The sequence below is a fragment of the Meleagris gallopavo genome, chromosome 15, assembly GCF_905368555.1.
Source record: "Meleagris gallopavo chromosome 15, MGAL_WU_HG_1.1, whole genome shotgun sequence".
NCBI lineage: Eukaryota > Metazoa > Chordata > Aves > Galliformes > Phasianidae > Meleagris > Meleagris gallopavo.
In genome coordinates this window covers 9,359,425-9,379,098 of record NC_139418.1, presented here as the reverse complement: position 1 = coordinate 9,379,098, position 19,674 = coordinate 9,359,425, and the positions used below count along the sequence as shown (strand labels likewise).

The window sequence follows — 19,674 nt, the reverse complement described above, 5'->3', positions numbered from 1 at the left end:
ATCCTGCACTGGTTTAGATTCGAACATCCGATTATTCCCAGAAATTTCCGGAGTGCAGCCATCTCCCCAAATAAACTAGAAGCCGAGCTCATTTACATAAGCCTATTTTACTTTTATTTGTCAGTTTTCAGACACATCCCTTTTCCCTCCACCAATATAGGAAACACAAAGGAAATGGGAGTAGGAATAAAGGCTGAATTATCCCGTGCTCAAACGGAGCTCCTATAAAAATCCTACTATTTCTGCCATACATTCGCAGCGTGTGGACATACCCAAAATTCTCTGGAAGCCTCGAATTATTATTATCTGCTGTCTATTTTTTTTTTCCACACGGATTCCCGTCTTTATTTTCCAAATGTATCCTGAGTCCGCTGAGTTACGGCAGCTTTGTGATGCACTTTTTGCCTCCCGTGGTTGCCCCATCCTTTTTTGATTACCCAGCTTGATATAATAAACCAATCAATAAATCGCTTTGGATTTACAGACTTACATTTGCTACAAACTGACAACGAGAGCGCCCGACTCTGAGATCACCTGGATGATTTCTTCTACAAAAGAAAAAAAAAAAAAAAAAAGAAAAAGAAAAAAAAGAAAAAGAAAAAAAAGAAAAACGCGTTTCTTTAAAGAAATTTAAATCTCCAACAGTTAAAAAAAAAAAAAAAGGAGGGGGGGGGTTTGGGGGGAAGGAAAAAAAAAGACATGTAAAACGATTAAGAACCTTTTTTATTTTTTCCCTCGGTAGAATAAAGGCTACTGGGTTGCAGCGGGCTGTCCGGGCTAGGCTGAGCTCTGCAGACGGAGCAGGACGAGGGATGCTCCGGGCAGGACGGGCGCTCTGCTCCCCCGCACCGCCGCAGCCGCTCCCGCAATGCCGGGTGGGAGCGCAGCTCCGGGTGCTGCCAAACCCACGGGGTTCCCTACGAGAGACTGCGGAGTGCTAAAAAACCTCCCCGTGCTCTTCCAGCCCGCGTCCGGCGCATTCCCGGCTCAGGATGGGCAGCGGACCTGGTGCGAGCGCATTCCGCTCCGGATTCCTGCCAGCCCTCCAAGGTTACCGACTTTCCCCCCCCCTCCCCACCCCGCTTTCCTTTAATTACATTCAGGGTTCTTTCACGGGGTTCATAATTACTCTGACTGCATTTCGAAATAATATTAGCTCTGCAGAAAACGTCATCACGGTCCCTGAAATGTCCCTACAATTTATTTAGGTGCTCCCAATTCGTCTGCAGACTGTATCGACTCCAAGACTTCTTAAAGAGGGCAACAATTTCTATTTGTATATATATATACATATATATATATGTATTTTTTTTTTTACACACATAATGAAATTCTAATAACCAAACCAAATGACATTTTAGAATATAACAGATGTCCGAACTGTTTTCTTTTAGCAAGTGATGAAATCAAATCCATGCAACATTTTTTAACAGCTTTATTTTGCACAGCCTATGAGAAATCAGAGAAGCACCATGAAGTCAATCAGTTTACAATCTTCAGTCCCTGCTAGTGCAGCTTTCCCTGATTCCATACATGTATTGCTGCTCATGTTAACTAGCTTGAAATATCCCAGACTGTGCTGTTTCCATCATTCCATTTTGGGGAATAATCCTCCTTCCAATATAACCAATCCTTCTGGCTATTCACTTACGGAGTATGTTTTAAATAACTTCATTTATATCTCTATATCTAAAAAAAGAAATCATCTTTTTGTCTAGCCAGAGGTGGCTGCTTGCAAACAGAGATTTTGGGGAGGGAGCACTTGCAGTGACATTAGGCCACTGTAGTCTGTTATATGAGGTTTTGTCTCATGCAGCAGTTGGGTTTTGTGTGCTTTTTATTGAATCTCTATATTTCCTTGTGAGTATAGAATCCCAATTTGTATCAGTGTTCCTTGGGTATCAGCTCCCCATAGTTCCTCATCTTCAAAAAATCCCTGTTGCCCTCCAATCAAATCAGAATTTTGTTCAACACTTGTGGGTTTTTATTTTTGCTTTTATTTTTACTTGCAAATTGGTGCTACCAAGACTGCTATGACCAGAGATGCTCTCATTTTTTAAGGATTTGGTTTGCAGCTGGACCCTGATCCATGCCAGTGGTTTGGCATGGGTTTCCTCCACAATAGTGCTACATAACCCTGTGGCTCCAAACACTTTGGGGTATGCAGTCAAACAGTTCAGTCTCTATTTCATTAGTGACAATGGTGAAGAAGCACAGGAAACTGAGCTTTGTACCAAGTGAAGACATTTTTGCAGTGTCAGGGTGTTTGACTGTGATAACACTGAGCTTTGGATATTTAAGGTTCAGTTAATAGAGGTTTTATTTCATTTGATTTACTCCAGATGGTTCTCAACCACAACACAGAGACTAAGATAGCAACCAGAGCTCCAACATGCAGGAGCATCTGAGCAATGAATTTTCATTTGGGCCACAGCAGATAACAGCCTCGGCAAGGCTTGGATCTGCGGCAGTTGGGATTCCAGAGCCATACACAGGAGGAGGAGGAGGGGTGAGCACAGCACAGCAAAAACCAGATCTGTGCATGCCAAGAAAATAATCTTAAAATTATATTAACAGTTTTCTAGGCTGCAAAGGGATAAATCTTGAACCAACATCAATGAGAACATTTTCCCCATCCTTGCTCTGCACTGGGGCAGTTCTTACCATGTTAACGCTGCTTCTCCAGTGTTACTGGTGTGGGTCCAACAAAGCCACATCCAATGTGACCTAACTCCATTTTAATCAGACCCAGCCTAATCAGCCCAGGTCTACTGTGTTAACAAAGGCTTCTCATGACCCAAAATTCCCACCAGATGTACTGGAGCATGACCAGTTCATGCTAAATTTGCAAATCATCTCTACGCAACTGTAAAGGACATCGGAAAGGGGAAGTACTCTCTGTCTCATCAGTGCTTCCATTTGTGCTCTAAACCGTACACCTTTTCTCTGTGTAAACGCATCATTCACTTGTACAAATTCTTGTTTATTCAGTAAGAGTTTGAGGTTTTTTTAAATCATGTTTCAAGCAGGACAAGATGAAGGATATCCATGATTGTGGGAAAAGAGGGAAAACCTCTGATTGTGAACAGCTACCAGTCAGCAACAGAGGAAAATCTGTCAGGAAACCTTGGAGGTAACTGCTAATGCTATGATTAGAGTTATTATTGGAGTGGTAGAACTCAAAGAGAATAATGCAAAAGGCAGATTAAACCCAATAAATATGGAAGCTGATGATGCCTTCTGGGAAACACTAGAAGATTTTCTCCATAGCAACATTTAATTCAAAGTGTAACATTAACGTTGGTGATTATTCCTTTGCTTTTCTTCACTAGCAACAAAGCCAGTGTGTAAAATCAAGTTCTGTGGGAGATGTATTTCCCCTCTGGAAAATGGAGAGCGTTCTGTCTCAAGGTGTTGAATGCCAAGAAAAGCAGCTTCTGCAGCTACAAACAGCACAGAGCAGATCACAGGGCAGAGGTGCTCTCGATTTACGTTCACTGTTCCCACCGCTGCCTGGCCTCAAATGCAGAACATCACTACAGGCATTGCTTGAGCCAAAGGGTTCCTAGAGAAATCAAAGTGCCCATTCTCAGTTTTGCATCATCCCTGGCATGGGAAGAAAAGCAGGTTAGCAGAAGGTTGTAAATGTCCATGTGGAAGAATGCTTGCATGAGGTGGCATTTACTGTCCCTTGCTCAGTTCTCTGCTCTGAGCATGTTCTGCTCCCTTGGCTGCAGCATGGTCCTGCATGCAGAGCTGCACTGCAGCATTACAGCTGCCTCTCCCCAACCTGGCCCTGTGTCTGCAGATGAGCAAAGGGAGATGGAGGAATGGGACGGTGGGAGCAGCAGCACCACACCTGGAAGGAGGGCAGTTTTGCCTTCAACCTCATTCAGGATTCCTTCCAAGCAGCCCATGGCAGGGAGCAGGCTGTCTCCCTGCTTACCTCTGTTGCCTCCACACAGCCTTGAAATGCTGCCTCCAGCCCTGGGCTCAGTTCAGCAGACGCTGGAGCGGTGCCTGGGTGTGAGTGGGGATGTGAGCTCCCATCTCACCTTGCTGGTGCCTTTCTCCCAGTAGAAGCATCTGCTCGTTCCACCCTGCCCTCCTTGCAGCCTCTTTTCCCAGCTCATGCAGGACAGGTATTAGGAAAATTTATCCTCAGAAAGAGTGGTGATGCAGAGGCACTGATTGTGCAGTGGGTGGTTGGGTTACTGTCTCTGGAGGTGTTCAAGAATTGTGGAAATGTGGCACTGAGGGATGTGGTCAGTGGGCATGGTGGGGGTGGGTCGAGGCTGGACCTGATGATCTTAGAGGTCTTTTCCAGCCATAATGATTCTATAATTCTCTGACTTCCACTGCAGGGGCTGCCTTAACATCTGTTGGGCAGAAGGGTCACTTCCTAGGCTTCCAACCCAATCCCACTTTTCTCTTCTGTTGTTTATTTGAGTCCCTCTGTTGAGCTGTAAGCTGGCTGCTACCTTTCAGTGATGCAGGTTGTCCACCATGGGAGGCAGAGGGATGACACCAGCACAACCCTACAGAGATGAGGAAAGAATAGAATTTCCTCTCCAGCTTCTGTCTTCTCTCCTTCTCTCTCTCTCTCTTTTAGGTAAAGTCTTCCAACAACAACATAAAAAGGTAGGAGAAACATGAGCTCATCCAGCGTTGGCTTGACAGAGGCAGACACTCCTTCATGTGTGTGTTTTCCTGCTTGCTCCGTGCAGTCTTTAGGGATAAGCATAAATACTGAGTAATTTTATTAACTGCCTATGCTATGGGCTTGTTCAGGCCAAATTTGGATTTTGTAAAACAAACAAACAGCTTTTATTTCATTATTATTTTTTTTAAATCAAGAATGTAAGAAAGTATAAACAGGGAGATATTAAGCTTTACAGTTAAAAGAATTATCGTACATAATTAAAGTTCCCCCCATCTCCCAAATTCTCTTGTGCCAAGAATGAAAAAGTAGAAATGCAAATAGCAGCAATGTTTTCACTTCCACAGTCCAAGCGAAAGGAACGGAGACAAAAAAGAAGGAGGAAAAAACCAAAAGATTGAAATTCTGTTTTCTCGAGTGCAGTTGTTAGCAATAGCTTAAAGATTTTTTTCCCCAGTTCTTTATTTATTTATTTTTGTAGTTTTCGGTCTGCTGTTGCTCCACTGACATTTTCGGACTGCTCTGAAATCACCAAGTAGAAGTTCAAAACACTATATATATTTATTTTTAAAGAGAGATGGCAGATGATAGCTTTTTCAGCCCTGAAATTTTCTCTGGCTATCCCAAGTAATGTATCTGTGATATCTCTGGAGTGGTGTTTTGTAAATAGTTTTTCACCCTCGGCAAATGCTTTATGGTGCTCACTGTAACTGGTGACTCAAAGATGAATGTGCCCAGGTTTCCTTGGTTACCTCCAAGCAAACTGTCTTTATATTTGCTGAGTTATGTCTTTATCAAACAATAACAACAAACCATTGAGGTCTGATCCCAAACATTTTTTAAAGTGTGCATAAGATAACGTGTGTAATACACGCACCTATTGCAGCTGCTCAGAACAGAATCTCAAATCTGCTGAGATCTCAAATCACTGCTTAAATTATTCTGACTTAAATTAGAAGCTGCTTAACACAAAGACAAGAGCATAAAAAGATTACTGGCTAAGCTTACTTATATAAATCAGTGGTTGAAACAGAAACTAAGCTCTGGAGCCCTGACTTCCATTTCACTGGACGACTTTTGAATCACATTTCCCACATCCAAAGCTAGATCTGTCTCAGTTCATTGCAATTTGCATTTGAAGTCCAAGGAAATGCAATATCCAGTCAAATGTACGCTTCCATTGAAGTCGGTTGATTCAGTTTTGCCACTCGGGAGTGCTTTGAGCCAGCAGAGCTCTGTGCACAGTTTGCAGGAGTGGCACTTGACTTGCATCATAGGCGGCCAATTGCTCGGTGCCGCTTGGGCAGCGCTCACCTCAAGCGAAGAGAAAGCTCTGCCACTTACACTCGGGTTGTACTCCTTTGTGCAGCACCGTAATTGGTAACTTTGCTTTCATCCTCCTCTCGTTTGTTTTGTCATATTTGACAGCGTACACATTTGAAAATTAATGGGTTAATCGCCAGCATAATGGCTTTATACCAAAGTGCCGAAAGGATCTCCCTGGATTTCGTTTGCAAGTTTGAATAGCACCATCATTTGTGCTGCTGGGAGAACACCTTGATGAGGCATTGAGGAAGGAGAGTTTCTTCTTTCTTTTTTAAATGCTGGAGATGCTGAAAACAAACTTTCATTTTGGATTTGGCATTTCTTTTATCAACACCATCAGTCAGTGCCCATGTTAATCACTTGGCTGAGTCTGTTCTTTTTTTAAAATTAGATTATCTTCATCTGTTCCCCTATAGAGACGGAATAGACGCAACGTTTAAGCACACATTCTTTTTCTTTTTTATTTCTTAAAAAAAAAAAAAAAAGTGAAACATGCAATACGATTTCCCAAATACTTTTAGTGAAGAGTGATATCAAAGCACTGAAATATTTTTTGGGGGAAAAGGAAAAAAAAGACAATGTGATGCTGGTTGAAAGGGCCATTATTCTAACAAAGATCTCTGAACATTTCCAAGCAGTGCATTGTGGTGTCTTTACACTCATGCTGACGGATGGCACAAGCTTCTGGAAACATCTAATTGCAGCTCTTCAGGTTCAGTAGCTTATCACAAGCATTTGAATAGTCACTCCTATACAAATACAGGAGTAATATGATACCCAGCCTTACACCCTCAAACCATAAAGTAAACTTGTTTTTCCATGAAGCAATTAGAAGGATCCATTTAGACATATCCTTAAAATAAACAACATAAGCATATCTGAAAACACTACTTAATGTTGCAACTTGTGGGTTCTTAGAATGGCAGTTTACACTTACTGAAATACCAGGGAAAATATTGATCAAGACCTGTAGAGAGCAAACATGGGAAAATCGGGGTCATGACCAGGAATTTCTCTTCTTGTCTCAATTTTGCACAATGATTCCCCTTTTCTGGTTTACAACCCAGAATGAGGCAGGTGCTAGAACACAGGAGAAGTCCTCAGTATCCCCCTTGTATCAGACTTTGGCTCTTTTATTTGCTTTTCTTGAATTGTTAGTAACATGAATGAATTCATTTAAATCTCAAGTATGTATATATAGATAAAAATATATGTAAAAACTTCTGATACTATACATTTGTGACAAAACCACTTCTATTTTTCCAGTGGTCTCTCAGCCAAGATTGAGGTGGAGTCCATCCCTGAGGTGGATCACATCTTCTCAAGGAGGATGGGGGCACACAGAATAAAGGCCCTGATCCCAACCTGAGCACAACAGCAAGAGGAATAAACTCCACAACTGCTCAGGGTATGCAAACTCAAGGCACTATTTCAGCATTCCCCTTTCTTCTTCCATGCCCTTGAAGAAGGTCATGTTTGCTATTCAAAGAAACAGCAACACGGGAAAATCTGCACTGAAATTTAAATATAAGCTTCAAAAAGGCAAAGAATCTCAGCTCATTTATTATATTTCCCCCACCAATGATGCAGTATTTCCACCCCCCTAAACTACTGGGTTTTTTTTTGTTTGTTCATTTTTTTTGCTCACTTTTTTGTCTTTTTTTCAATAATTTTCAGATGCCAACACAACCACAGGTTTCCTGTCAGCACTGCTGCACTGCAACATCTTTCAGTGGATCCAATGTGCTCCGGAGTTTCTGGAGTTTATAACACAGCCATAAAAAACTGCCCGAGGCTGAATTTTGGCATATTAAGTGTCATCACAGAGGTAATTGCTTTTCTTTAAACACCCAGGGAAAAAAAAAATACAGAGAAAAAGCAACATCTGACGTTGCCAAAAGGCTCTCATGTCCAAACACCTACACTTCCACAGAAGGTTTTCTTGGCTTTTATTCTTGTCTTTCCTTGCAATTTTTTTTCCTCTCAGCTGATTTTGCAATTGAATGTAAGCAACAGAAAACAAGTGAGGTTATTAACCCACAAAAATGTGTCCAGTTAACAAAACGTTAGGAAACACAATGTCTGGGACAATGCGTCCTTATTACACCCTTTTCTAGCATAACAACCTCTGGGCTATTAGAGAAATGAGTAAAGCACGGGACTGAGGTTTGAATATGGCCCTTTTATTATTCCACTGTCAGCTCTGATGACAGAAAAACTCTAATTTAGTTTATTACTTCAGTCCTTCAAACTTTGTTATGTGTCAGTAAATAAAGATTGACACAGATTCAGTCACAAAATAAAACAAGGATGGAGCCACAGTGAATTTTCAGGGGTAGTTTATTTGTCTGACACAGAAATCTGAAAAAAATCAAAGATGAGTCACCCCTGAAAAGTGCTCTGGGTTCCTAATTCTGAGGAAGTTTGAGAAATCCCAACATTCAGTTTGGAATTAGTTCAAAAATACCTTAAATCTGCAGGGCTGCTTATTTGGATGTTGAGATATTTGGATATTTGCAAATGGAATTTGGAGGACTGTAGTTGAATTAAGTAATCACAAAAGGGAAGGGAAGGGAAGGGAGGGGAAGGGAAGAAAAAGAAAAGAAAAAAGAAAAGAAAAGAAAAGAAAAGAAAAGAAAAGAAAAGAAAAGAAAAGAAAAGAAAAAGAAAAGAAAAGAAAAGAAAAGAAAAGAAAAGAAAAGAAAAGAAAAGAAAAGAAAGAAAAGAAAGAAAAGAAAGAAAAGAAAAAAGAAAAGAAAAAAAGAAAAAGAAAAGAAAAGAAAAAGAAAAGAAAAGAAAAGAAAAGAAAAGAAAAGAAAAGAAAAGAAAAGAAAAGAAAAGAAAAAAATAAAATAAAATAAAATGAAAGGAAAGGAAAGGAAAGAAAGAAAGGAAAGAAAAGAAAAGAAAAGAAAAGAAAAGAAAAGAAAAGAAAAGAAAAAAGAAAAGAAAAGAAAAGAAAAGAAAAGAAAAGAAAAGAAAAGACTGACACACGAAAAGGTAAATAGTAACCAATAAATCTTTTTTTCTCGTGTGCATTCTGGTGTGAATTCCCCCATTCGTTCTAAGGAATATTTTGGTTATGTATGGTCTCAGACTTTTGGAAATTCCTCAGGACCCCACCAGCCTTTTCACAGACTGTTGTTGGGAGGAGTTCTGAATGGCTGACTGACCCCGCTGCTCTCTCTGCAGCCTGTGTAAATCAGTCATGTTCTGGTTCATTTTGCGCGGCTGTCCTTTTTTCAAGTGCATTTGGGGAGTGCTACTGCGCAGCCGATCTTTCATTTAATCTCTCTAGGCTTTCTCCCATCCACGCCGGAGCTCTGGCTCTCGGTTGTGCCATTGCACTGCAATACCCAGAAGCATGGTGCTGGTGTTTCATACTATCTTGCTTGCTGACAGATATACAATTGTCTTTAATTTTTTTTTTTTTTTTTTTTTTTTGAGCTGAGAGATATGTTGGGAGAAAATAAAGCGTATCTCTACGCATAGCTTTTAGGCTGTAATTTTGGGAACGAACACTGGGTTCTGTATGCAGAGAGCAGCACGAGATCTGCCAGCTCCATGTGGTGAGAGGTTCAGTGAAGTTGCCCCTGCTCCCGTTTTCTCTGGGACCTCCTACAAGAGCTCTCCTTAGAGCCCTCATAATGCATCCTGGGCCTCCCTAGCATTGCCCTTGCTGCATTCTCCATGGTTGTTTGTCTTCTCCAATCCATAAGAGACAGAGTCGTGGCTCAGGAATGAAGACCACATCAAAAAGGTTACACATGAAACCAATATGGTTCTTTCCAAGAATGCTGCACGCTTGAATACAACCCTAAACAGTCATACCAATTAACATGCATATTCCAGCATTTCCCATAACTAAGTAAGAACGCCTCAGTCTGTCAGCACTTCAGGAAATTTCATCACCTCACTGTCCACTTCTTTCTGCAACTCATTAAAAAAGCCAACACATTAAATCTCACTGCTCTACAGCTCTGACATGAGAACAATCCCTGGGTCTGTCTTTCCTTTGCTCTGGGGGTTACGGTGTACCAAGTGCTGCTTGGCAGTCTGAGGCCAAGAACATGCCTTCTCCCTCATCCCAAAATGGTGAGTGACTTTCTATAACCACTCACCACGGAGGAGACTCACCTAAAGCCTTCTCAAAATGCACAGAACGCCTCTCTGTCTCCAAATAAACAATCCCCATTCAAACACATTTGTTTGCTGTGACCTACATTTGAATTTCTTGTGAAGAAATACTTGTCGTTAATACTCCCATCTGGCCGGCTACCAGGATTACACCACATTGAAGCTATGTCCACGGTGCAGATAAAGCAACGGCTCAAAGGAGGGACACGGGGTATTCGTTTGGTACAGCAGTTGTACAAACATGGCAGTGGATGGCTCGAGGAGGGCTTTGACGGAGGGCCAGAGACTATAAACCACACTGCGCTTTGGGTTGCACGACGAGAGCTGCATTCATAAGCAGATATGTAGGTGGAAAGGAAAGGTAATTTTGTGGTTAGAGCTGCATACATTCACACAGGAAACATGGGTGAATTTTTAAACCATGGACATTGTCCCCAGCTTTAAGTAAGTCATACAGCCTCTCTTGGGGCTGAGGTTGTCATGTATGACATGGAAACCATTGTATTTTCTTCCTTCAGCTCTTTGTTGCCCAATCCCCTGCCTGTTTATACTAGCTATTATATGTTTGTACAGTACTTAACACAATGAGATCCTGTTCTTGTTCGAGACCTCAGAGAACTCTGCAACACAAAGGTCGGGTTAATGAGAGAGATAACAAACCTCACAGAAAAAAAAAAAAAAAAAAGAAAAGAAAAGAATTTGTGTCATTTTTGTTGGAATTCCAATAATGACCAACTGCAAGAGACTGAGCCCCAGGTGGCTCATAGAGGAAGGAAAACACGCAGCAACTTTTTCACAGTTGGCCTACAAACGCTTCCTAAAGATAAAAAATCCCCTGCATTCTGAAAATGGAAGAGAAAATACGCTTCTTTGAGGGGTTGTTGATATTCTGCTAATGCTTCTGAGATGGATGACACCAGAAAAGCATTATCATCTCAGGACACAGTGCTCGGTGTTGCACCCAGGTAAAACATGACGTTTCTTGCAGGGACGCGTCTCCCACCTCACTGCACGGTTCGGAGTTGGCCAGCCGTTGCGATCGCCCTCCGGCAGCTTTTCTCATCCTTTGTTGGGAGCAAGTTTTGACAACAGCAATGCTAATTGATTAAACGTTCTAATCAGAGATTACAGCTAAAAGAGAGATAACATTTTCAGTTCTTTGTGTCTCTGTGAACATTAGCCTGTGATGATCCAGCGACTTTGGCTGCAGAACTCTATCAAGCTGTACTGATCAACTTGTTTCCCCCCCCCTCTTTTTTTTTAAAATTAAATCCCTGAGGTCATTCAGCATTTATTTATTTATTTATTTTCTGGAATTCTCCTTTATTTTTTTTAAATCTTTTTTTTTTCCTCCTTCTTTTGTAATTTCTACATTTCAAGCCAGCTGGCATTGATAGTAGACGTTTCAAAGTGTAAACATCCTCACTGAAGAAAATTACATGGGCTAAGGTATGGCTACAATATTGCTGATGAAAGGGGTTAAGGCTGGAACTAACATTATTTAACTTACTTATGTACAGATTGACAGAACGCAAACACAAAGTTCACCTTGAAGGATCATCCTGTTCTGAGACAGAACAGAATATTCTTTAGTAATCCATGGCAGCTCATTTGCTTATTTTTTTTCTTTAAAACCTCTCCAAGAACTATAAATCAAGGTGCAGTATAAGCACAATATTTTATGCTTTTTTTTTTCCCCCAGATTGAATTAAATGGTGCAATGGATGCGTGGATGGGAGAGGAACTCAACCTGCCACTGAAAACAGTTTTCTGCGTGCCTTGGTGCTGACACCTCTACTGCTCAGATATCATTGATAACAGATTTACTGGTGAGGATATCTAAGATCTCGATTTTGACTACTTCTCTCCTTTTTGGACCAGTGTTATGCGATTGTTATCGTTCACACTTGCAGAAACAGTATTGCAGAAAGTTTCCAAATTGTATTTCCTAACAAGGCACTTGAAGAATCAACCTCTGCATCACCACTAATAAAAACAAAATAAAACAAAAAGATGTCTTTTTATACATAAAGAACTGGCCATTAAGATTTTGCCTTTCTTTTTTTTTTTAATCAATTATTTGAAGGATAATGCCACATTCATCTCGTATATTCAGACTGACGCTACTGTTGGAAGTGCAGTTTGCAGATAGAACTGGTTCCCTCCAGACCTCTGAATAATTTACCTTCTTAGTTTTACAGAAAAATATTTGAATGAAGTGGAACTTTTGTAAGATTTCATTAATGTAATTAGATGTTCAGCAGTGGCTGATACTCAGATTATTTAGATACTGATGCTGCTAGTCATATAATACTGTCATTTTTGTAATTTAACCCAGCTGTCAGCTCTCCTCCTCTGAAAAAGGGCCAAGGTTGAATGATTAAATATTGTAGTCCAAGTATGTTAGCAGAAAAACTCTTCAGGAATGTAACAAGGCAGAAGATAACACAAACATAAAAATATGCTTGTGAATAGGAAGGGTAATATTCAGAGACAGATTTTGATCTTTATTAGAGCAGTGTAAATCTGGAGGAGCTCCACAGACCTCGGCTCGGTTGCTTTGACCTTGCAACAGATTACAGATACAGGATGTAAATCACCAGGGAGATAGCTTTGTATCTTTATGAGAAGAGGTGGGTTATAAATACATGCAGATATTTACGCAAACATATGTGGTGTAGAAACATCCCAAGGATTGTTTTTGTATGAAACTGTCCAATGCAGTTTAATGCAACCACCAACTCTGATGCACTGATGCCTTCACCCTCTTGAAATAGAGGCTGTACAATACTCCTAAGAAGTTAAAATTTAAGAAATTTTAATAAGAGAAGTTTTTTTCTATACATCTGCCAACAGGGAATGTCCACTATGTATACACAAAGCATCAATCATACAAACATGTGAAACCAATATGCAGATATCATTGATAGCTTTTTTTTTTTTCTCTCTCTCTCTCTTTTTTTCTGCCATCAAATCAGAAAGATTTGGACAGTGTTTGCACTCTATGCTCCCATGCATTGGCTTCAGTGATAATTTATATTAGCACATTTTTCTTTTTAAAATATATATTTTTTAATACCCAGTGTTAAGATCCTGGATTTCCATAATGAAGTCTGTTAACTGAAGGCTTCCCTCCTGGTCGCAGCCACTCTTCACTGCACAGGGTTCCTATGGGTATTTCTTGTGGCACAGGATATCATCCGGCATCCAGGCATCCCTGCTGCCTCTGGTGGCTGCTGCTCCAGCACTTCACCTGCTGCCTGAAGAAGCCAGGAAGAATCAACTTGCTGCATGTGTGCTGGCTGCCAAGGAGAGAGGAGACCCTGCATGCGTGATTAGGGCTGATTTCTTTAAAAATTTGTTTGCCCCAGATTTAGGATATTCATATTTCTGAAAACTCATCTATCTCAAGCTGTTACTGTCTGTTCTGAAGAGGAGCTATTGCCCAAAGATCACAGATCTTTGGCACCTTCTTCACCCTTCCATTTCTGCTGCATCCAGAAAGTAGATATCCAAGTGACCAGAAGACCCACCTGCATCCTCTTCTTCTATTTCTCTGTTTGCTGGGAAGGATATAATATTAGATTGGATTTTATTTCATTTTCTCTGCTGAGCAGCTACTTTTGCTTTTCCATTCACACAGGCCACCATGTTTTGAGCACTGTATGGGTTTGCTACAGGACAGAGTGGCTGCAGGTAATCCTCACCTGCTCCCCTTTCTCATTCTTTATAAAGCACTTTGCAAAGCTCTGTGACAGATTCAGAGAAGGTGTAGAATAATCCTTGGCAAAAAGTGCTTCCGTTAACTGGTAGCTTGTTACCCAGAGCCACTGGACTTCAGAGGTTTGCAGGTAATCTACAGAGGGGCAGCACTGGTGGATGTCACATATTTGGGTTAGTGGAAAAATATGAGAATCTATGAAATGGGCTTCTCTGGGAATGCAGCTGTAATCAACTGTTCCTTGAAAATTCCCCAATTTCTTTAAATTTAGCAGCTCATAGGACTGTGCTTTATTTTGGGCCATTAGATCTTGTAAATGAGTTAGGAAAAGAGAGTATTACTTTGGAAAAGTATAAACACAGGTGCCCGTAATAGTATTTCTTTCTTCCATCACTTATTGATTTTGATTTGTTTCTTCTATTAACAGCCACAGATGTGGGAACCTTCTCTGTTCTCACTGGAGGGTCGCATGGTAACACTGCGATCAGCAGTCATGATGCAGAGGTTAAAATGGGCAATGTGCTGTAAAAATGCTGTGGGAGGGCAGCTGGAAATTTGGAGGTAGAAACTGCTTTATTGTCATTTGTTTTTCTAAACGCTTCATTAAACCAGACCACTTCTAAATAAAGTAACATAGAGATGAGTAATGACTTTGACTTAGCACTGATCAGAAGTCTACAATATTTGCATTACAGAAGCCATAGTAATCTCTCTTCCTGTGGCTGAGAGAATCCAAATATGCAGTTTGATTTGTCCTGTATTATTAGTAACAAATATTAATAATGATAACACAGACAAAAGGGAAGTAATGGGAACTTTCTGCCCCTACAGTAAAGAGAAATTGTGTGGAGGAAGCTGTCAGCTGTGTAACTTATAAGCAAATGCTGGGAGAACTATTCTCTTCTCCTGCAAATTCATTTCTTTTTCATTTTGTTCCTTTTCCTTTCTTTCTTTCTTTTTTTTTTTTTTTTTTTTTTTTTTTAACCATATCTGATTAATGCCCTGCTCAGCACCCTCCCACTCTCTTCAAGTTTTTCATTTTAATGGCACACAGCTCAGATTTTCTTTTTCCTAAGGGAAATAAGACTGCTCTTGGAAGCTACATCCATACCATTCGTGCGGAGTATTTTCTAAGGTGAGTTAAGGGCAAAATCTCCACAACATTATTGCACTGGGTTGTCATCTCACATTTCATAAATCCTTGAAAATAAGCTCCTGAAAAGCAGGGATAAAGTGACATTTGGGAATGGAGTAAAATCACAACCTAAACGTGAACTCCAGCAATGGTTGGGAGTTGGGTTACCAGCTCCTCAGTCTATTTGGAATGGCTTAGAGCTGGGTTGGAGCTGTTTGCTTAGCCCCGTTACGAACACAAGGGTTGAACTCCTGGCCCCCTCCCTCATAAATAAACTGATGTCCAGGCTCAAGTCAGATGCCCATCTTTTCTGGAAGTGACATCTACAGCTCACATCCGCAAAAATCTCCGGGGTGAAGAGGGTTAAGAAACATAAACCTCAGAAAATAGTTTATTAATTCTATGATAGAAACTCATGCCTATGAAAGTCAGGAGGATGGATTAGGCTGCCTGCGTGTACAGTAAGGAGGGCTGGTTTTTTTTCCCGTATTTCCTCCCACCCCCTTTTAATTAGAACCAGATTTAGAAAGTGGGACTTTCCTGAATAATCAGCCACAGTAAACCTTTAATCTCAGTCACCTCCATGAGAACAGAATAGGAAATTGATGTACAGAAAGAGGGGAGGCACAGATGTAGGGGACGGCAAGGGAAGGACAGGTCATTGAATTCACGCTTTTAAGGCTCTTGTTAATATTTTTCAAATGTGGCTGTGTCAGGGACTCATAAGGCTCAAAGGGGCTTTCCCTACAGCATTCACCACAGTGAGATACCAGGAGCCAGAGCACCTTCAGGATCTCGCTGCTGGTCTGATGGTTACCCAGGCAGAGCCACATCCTCGTATGGGGCAACAGCAACTGTAGCTGTAGAACCAGGCAAGTGATAACTGAAACCCTCAGAAAAGCACCTGGAGATAAATCAGTAGCTAAATCAAAAGGTTGGTAGCAACTGCACAGTGCCTCAAGTCTGCACAGATGGACTCATGCCTTCATAGATATGTCTTGTTTGTTTTCCCCCATCCTTAGTAGAGCTCCAGCAAGAGAACTGTACTCTTTTTAACTCTCTGAATTTCATCTTCAGTGTTTCACCATAATTAAAACTGTTTTTGCTACAAGCCATGACTTGCATCATGAAGCCAACGGATCTTTTAGATGTTTTTCATCCCAAACCATGGGCTCTGTAACCAAGGCTTGCTTGATGCTCTTACTCCATAAATTGCAACAAATTCAATTGTGGGAAGGCTCAGAATACCCCAAGGAAGAAGATAAGCTCACATTTTCAAATGGCTTGAAACTGCCTGAGCAGCAGAATAAAAGATACCTTTGTCACAGTAACTTCTACTTTTTCCTCCTTACCCTTTGCCCATTCAGCTTTTGCTCAAGGGCAAAGCTGTGAGTTTTGCCTTGATGGACAACCCCCCCTGGGCTAGCATTTTCCTTCTATGGAATGTTGATAAAGCACATGGTTATGGCATGGAATTTTTCAGTCTTTAGTGGCATATTTTCTTCCTCTGGGATCTGCTGAACACGTTGTCCTAACTGTACAGCACATTTCCTGTATGTTTATGGGAAAGCTTCTTTTTTGATCTGCAAATCCCCCAAGCTCATCTAGCTCATCAGAGAGCACCACCTTCTGCAGACCCAATGTCACATTTTCCTGTTGTTTTAAATAATGGGCCAGTTAAGCACGGCATTTTGCAGAAATAAATGGATGATGAGCTGCTGATGAAAGCCTCCTCTACAAAAACACAAGCAAATGGACATGGACAGTAGAAGTCCAATGAGGCACATATTAGCACCAGAACTGGCAAAGAAACAAAGCTGGTTTTGGACCCTACTTCAATCATTTTCACTTGGAAACTCCTCAAAACTAATAAAGCAAATATGTTAATATGATTAGCTTGAAACAATCCAAGAAAACGGTTTGTTTATACATCTTGGCACAGCTTTTGACAAGTATATAAGATAAATCAGAATAAATTTACTTTAGTGAATGGGTGTGAAGTGCTTGGTTTACTTAGTGCTGGGATTGCATCTGACTATGAGCAAGAAAAAGCGGATCCTGATCTGTACTAATTTTTTAAGCAGAAAAATAAGTCATTTTTACTCAGTTTATTCAAAAGGAATACTCTTAATTTTTTCACCTAGCACCATTTGACCTGATAACTGTCTACTAAAACCAACCAAAAAAAAGAAGAAAAAAATGACTCATATGGAATTAAATAACTCATCATTAGTAGGCACTGATTCTTCTAGATTAGAACTAATCTGTGATTTCTTACCTCAAAAACCGCTTTTCATCTTTAGACATCAAAGTATGCAGTACTCTTGAATAAGTGCTGGTGGGGCTTTTGAAAAGATGAAGCAGATGTAGCCGAGAAATGAAGAACTGTTTGTTTCTCTCAGGGTCATCATATGAGATAAAGAACCACCACTTGAACTCACCTGACTTCACTCCAGCCCTGAGTTTAACCCCTTTCGACCATGTTGTCCCTCCCTTTCCTAAACAGGTGAGCCTGGGGAGCAGAAAAATTAAGATATTTCCTTCTCATACATAAACCACACATTTCTCTTAACCCTCCCTCCCTCTATTGTGGAGCAAAATACTTTCAGTGGGTTATTTTGGCTCCTTTGTTTGTTTCTCTCTTTTTTTTTTTTTCCCCAGTTTTCACCTGAAAACCATCCACTATTTGTCACCTAAGAGCTACCAGAAATTTTCTAGGCAGAACTGTTTGCATGAGATTCCACAGTTAGATTTGGAAGGTCTGAAGTGGAAAAGTTTCCCAACTCACAGAAATTTGACTCTCATTTTTGTAATATATATATATTCAAAGTTTTTCAGCCTTTAGGAAGCACTGAAATGAATACAGGCTTGCACTGTAAGGCGTCTTTTATTCAATTAGAGTACGTAACATGTTAACATTCTTCAGTGTTGTCATAATTCCTTCTTATTTTTCAGTGAGAATTAACTTGTCAGCTGTGAAGTAGGTTATAATTTGTTCATAAATCATTTTGCTGCGGGCTAAAATGTGACAGAGTGTAGGTAAACACAATATATCTTGAAAAAAAAAAAAGACAAATATATTATGACATTTTTCTCCTTTAGAGCAAGGTCTCTGATGCCTCCAGTTTACGTATCAAGGTTCTCCAGATTACCTTACACTGTGCTGTTACATCATTAAGGCAAATGATTACCACGAGGCTAAGAACAACACCCAGATCAATAGTGGGACCATTTCAAAATCTGACAAGGGATTAATGAGCAATTCAGATCTCTGCTTCAGCCTTGGATCACGCTGGCTCTTTCTCACATTTGTGATGTGAGCCTACAAGGTGCTCAGGATGATGACCTGACCCTGAAAACCCTCCAGATGTGGGTGAGCTCTGTTCCTGGGACAGCTGGCATTCACCCTGGAGCGGCCGCTCAGTTCTCTCTTGTATTTCAAACATCCCTCACTGTGGCCCGGCTGTTGATTTGCTATTGCAGTTGAAAATTTTTGACAGGTGACTCATCCCTGCTCTAGCAATATGCTGCGTTTGATCATTGAGTCCTAGAGGGCTTTTAGCAAGCAATTAGGAGGTGGATGTGAAAATAATTTGTACGTTTGTCTGTTTGTTGTTTGTCTCCAGCTCTCCTGTAATCAGTTACCTCTCTGCCTTCCGCTGTGGGCAGGAGGGGCCCAAGAAACTCGGTTGTGATGGGAGAAGGCTGTTTGGAGCTGTTGGGAGCTGTCGTGCTGCTACTTGTCCACATCTCCAACAAAAAGCTCTCCACTAATAATTACCACATTGCTGCAAACAGACTGAGGAGAGACATGATGTAAAAATTAAATTACTTAAAACATTTTTTGAGCTAACACTTGACTTTATATAAACTCAGAGACAATCCTATAAGGCACTCAGGGCAGATTATAGGTTTGGGCAAAGCTAGAAAATTGCTGCCATTATATTGTTATTATTAACACCTTGTAATTAGCCCTAAGGAATCCTGAAGTTCTCTCTCCTGATTTGGCTTTAATGAAGGAAAATTGCTACCTTTGCAAGTTGGATGGCGCCCGCTCTGATTAATCTTAAGTATATAGGACTATTATTTTGAAAATGTTTGTTGTCATGTGAATATTAGTATTGCATGTAAGGGGGGAGGGGAGCGGGGTGGGCTCTTCTCTCTCTTGGCTGTGATGAGTCACATGTTCACTTTAGTTACGGTCATTCCCTTTAAGATAGAGAATGGAAACCTTGAGAAGATATCCGACCACAAGTTAATGAATTCAGGAGGATCTTGTGGCAAGGGCTGCCAGCTGCCCTACCGGCTGATTGCATTGGCTGATGGAGTAATTGTTGCATGGAGATAGTTTTATGATTGCTTTGAGAGTCTGAATGAGATCATGCATGAGTTAGCACACTAAGTGCAATAAAAATGATTTTATTTGCATGTCCCAGAGCCTTTCCTGATTCCTTTACTGCTTTCACAGGCAACGTCTTCCCAGTGAAATCAAGCCAACATTAATAAAACATCCCTTCCATACATCTCCACTCCTCTCCTCCCACATACTGTACGCTTTCATTACCATCTCTGGGAAAAAACTGACATTAAAGAAAATTCATCTGATCTTATCTGTAATTAATTTGTATTTTGATAATATAGAAGAAGAATTTTTGCATGTAATGACTTACCTGTTCATTATTTCTCTCCTTTGAA

The 19,674-nt window shown here is 40.6% G+C and overlaps 2 long non-coding RNA genes across 3 annotated transcripts; both read left to right on the top strand.

Moving 5' to 3' along the window:
- Positions 1 to 672: 672 nt before the first annotated feature.
- On the top strand, positions 673 to 8,547 carry LOC146543332 (uncharacterized). Its single transcript, XR_014886555.1, has 4 exons — positions 673 to 1,050; positions 3,030 to 3,133; positions 7,253 to 7,394; positions 7,664 to 8,547. It is a non-coding gene; the product is annotated as an uncharacterized LOC146543332 (long non-coding RNA).
- A 2,142-nt stretch (positions 8,548 to 10,689) lies between these two features.
- Positions 10,690 to 19,554, top strand: LOC146543331 (uncharacterized). Of its 2 annotated transcripts, XR_014886554.1 has the most exons (5): positions 10,690 to 11,088; positions 11,826 to 11,952; positions 14,921 to 14,979; positions 17,382 to 17,485; positions 18,606 to 19,554. It is a non-coding gene; the product is annotated as an uncharacterized LOC146543331 (long non-coding RNA). The 2 variants fall into 2 exon arrangements; XR_014886553.1 differs by lacking the exon at positions 14,921 to 14,979.
- Positions 19,555 to 19,674: the final 120 nt, after the last annotated feature.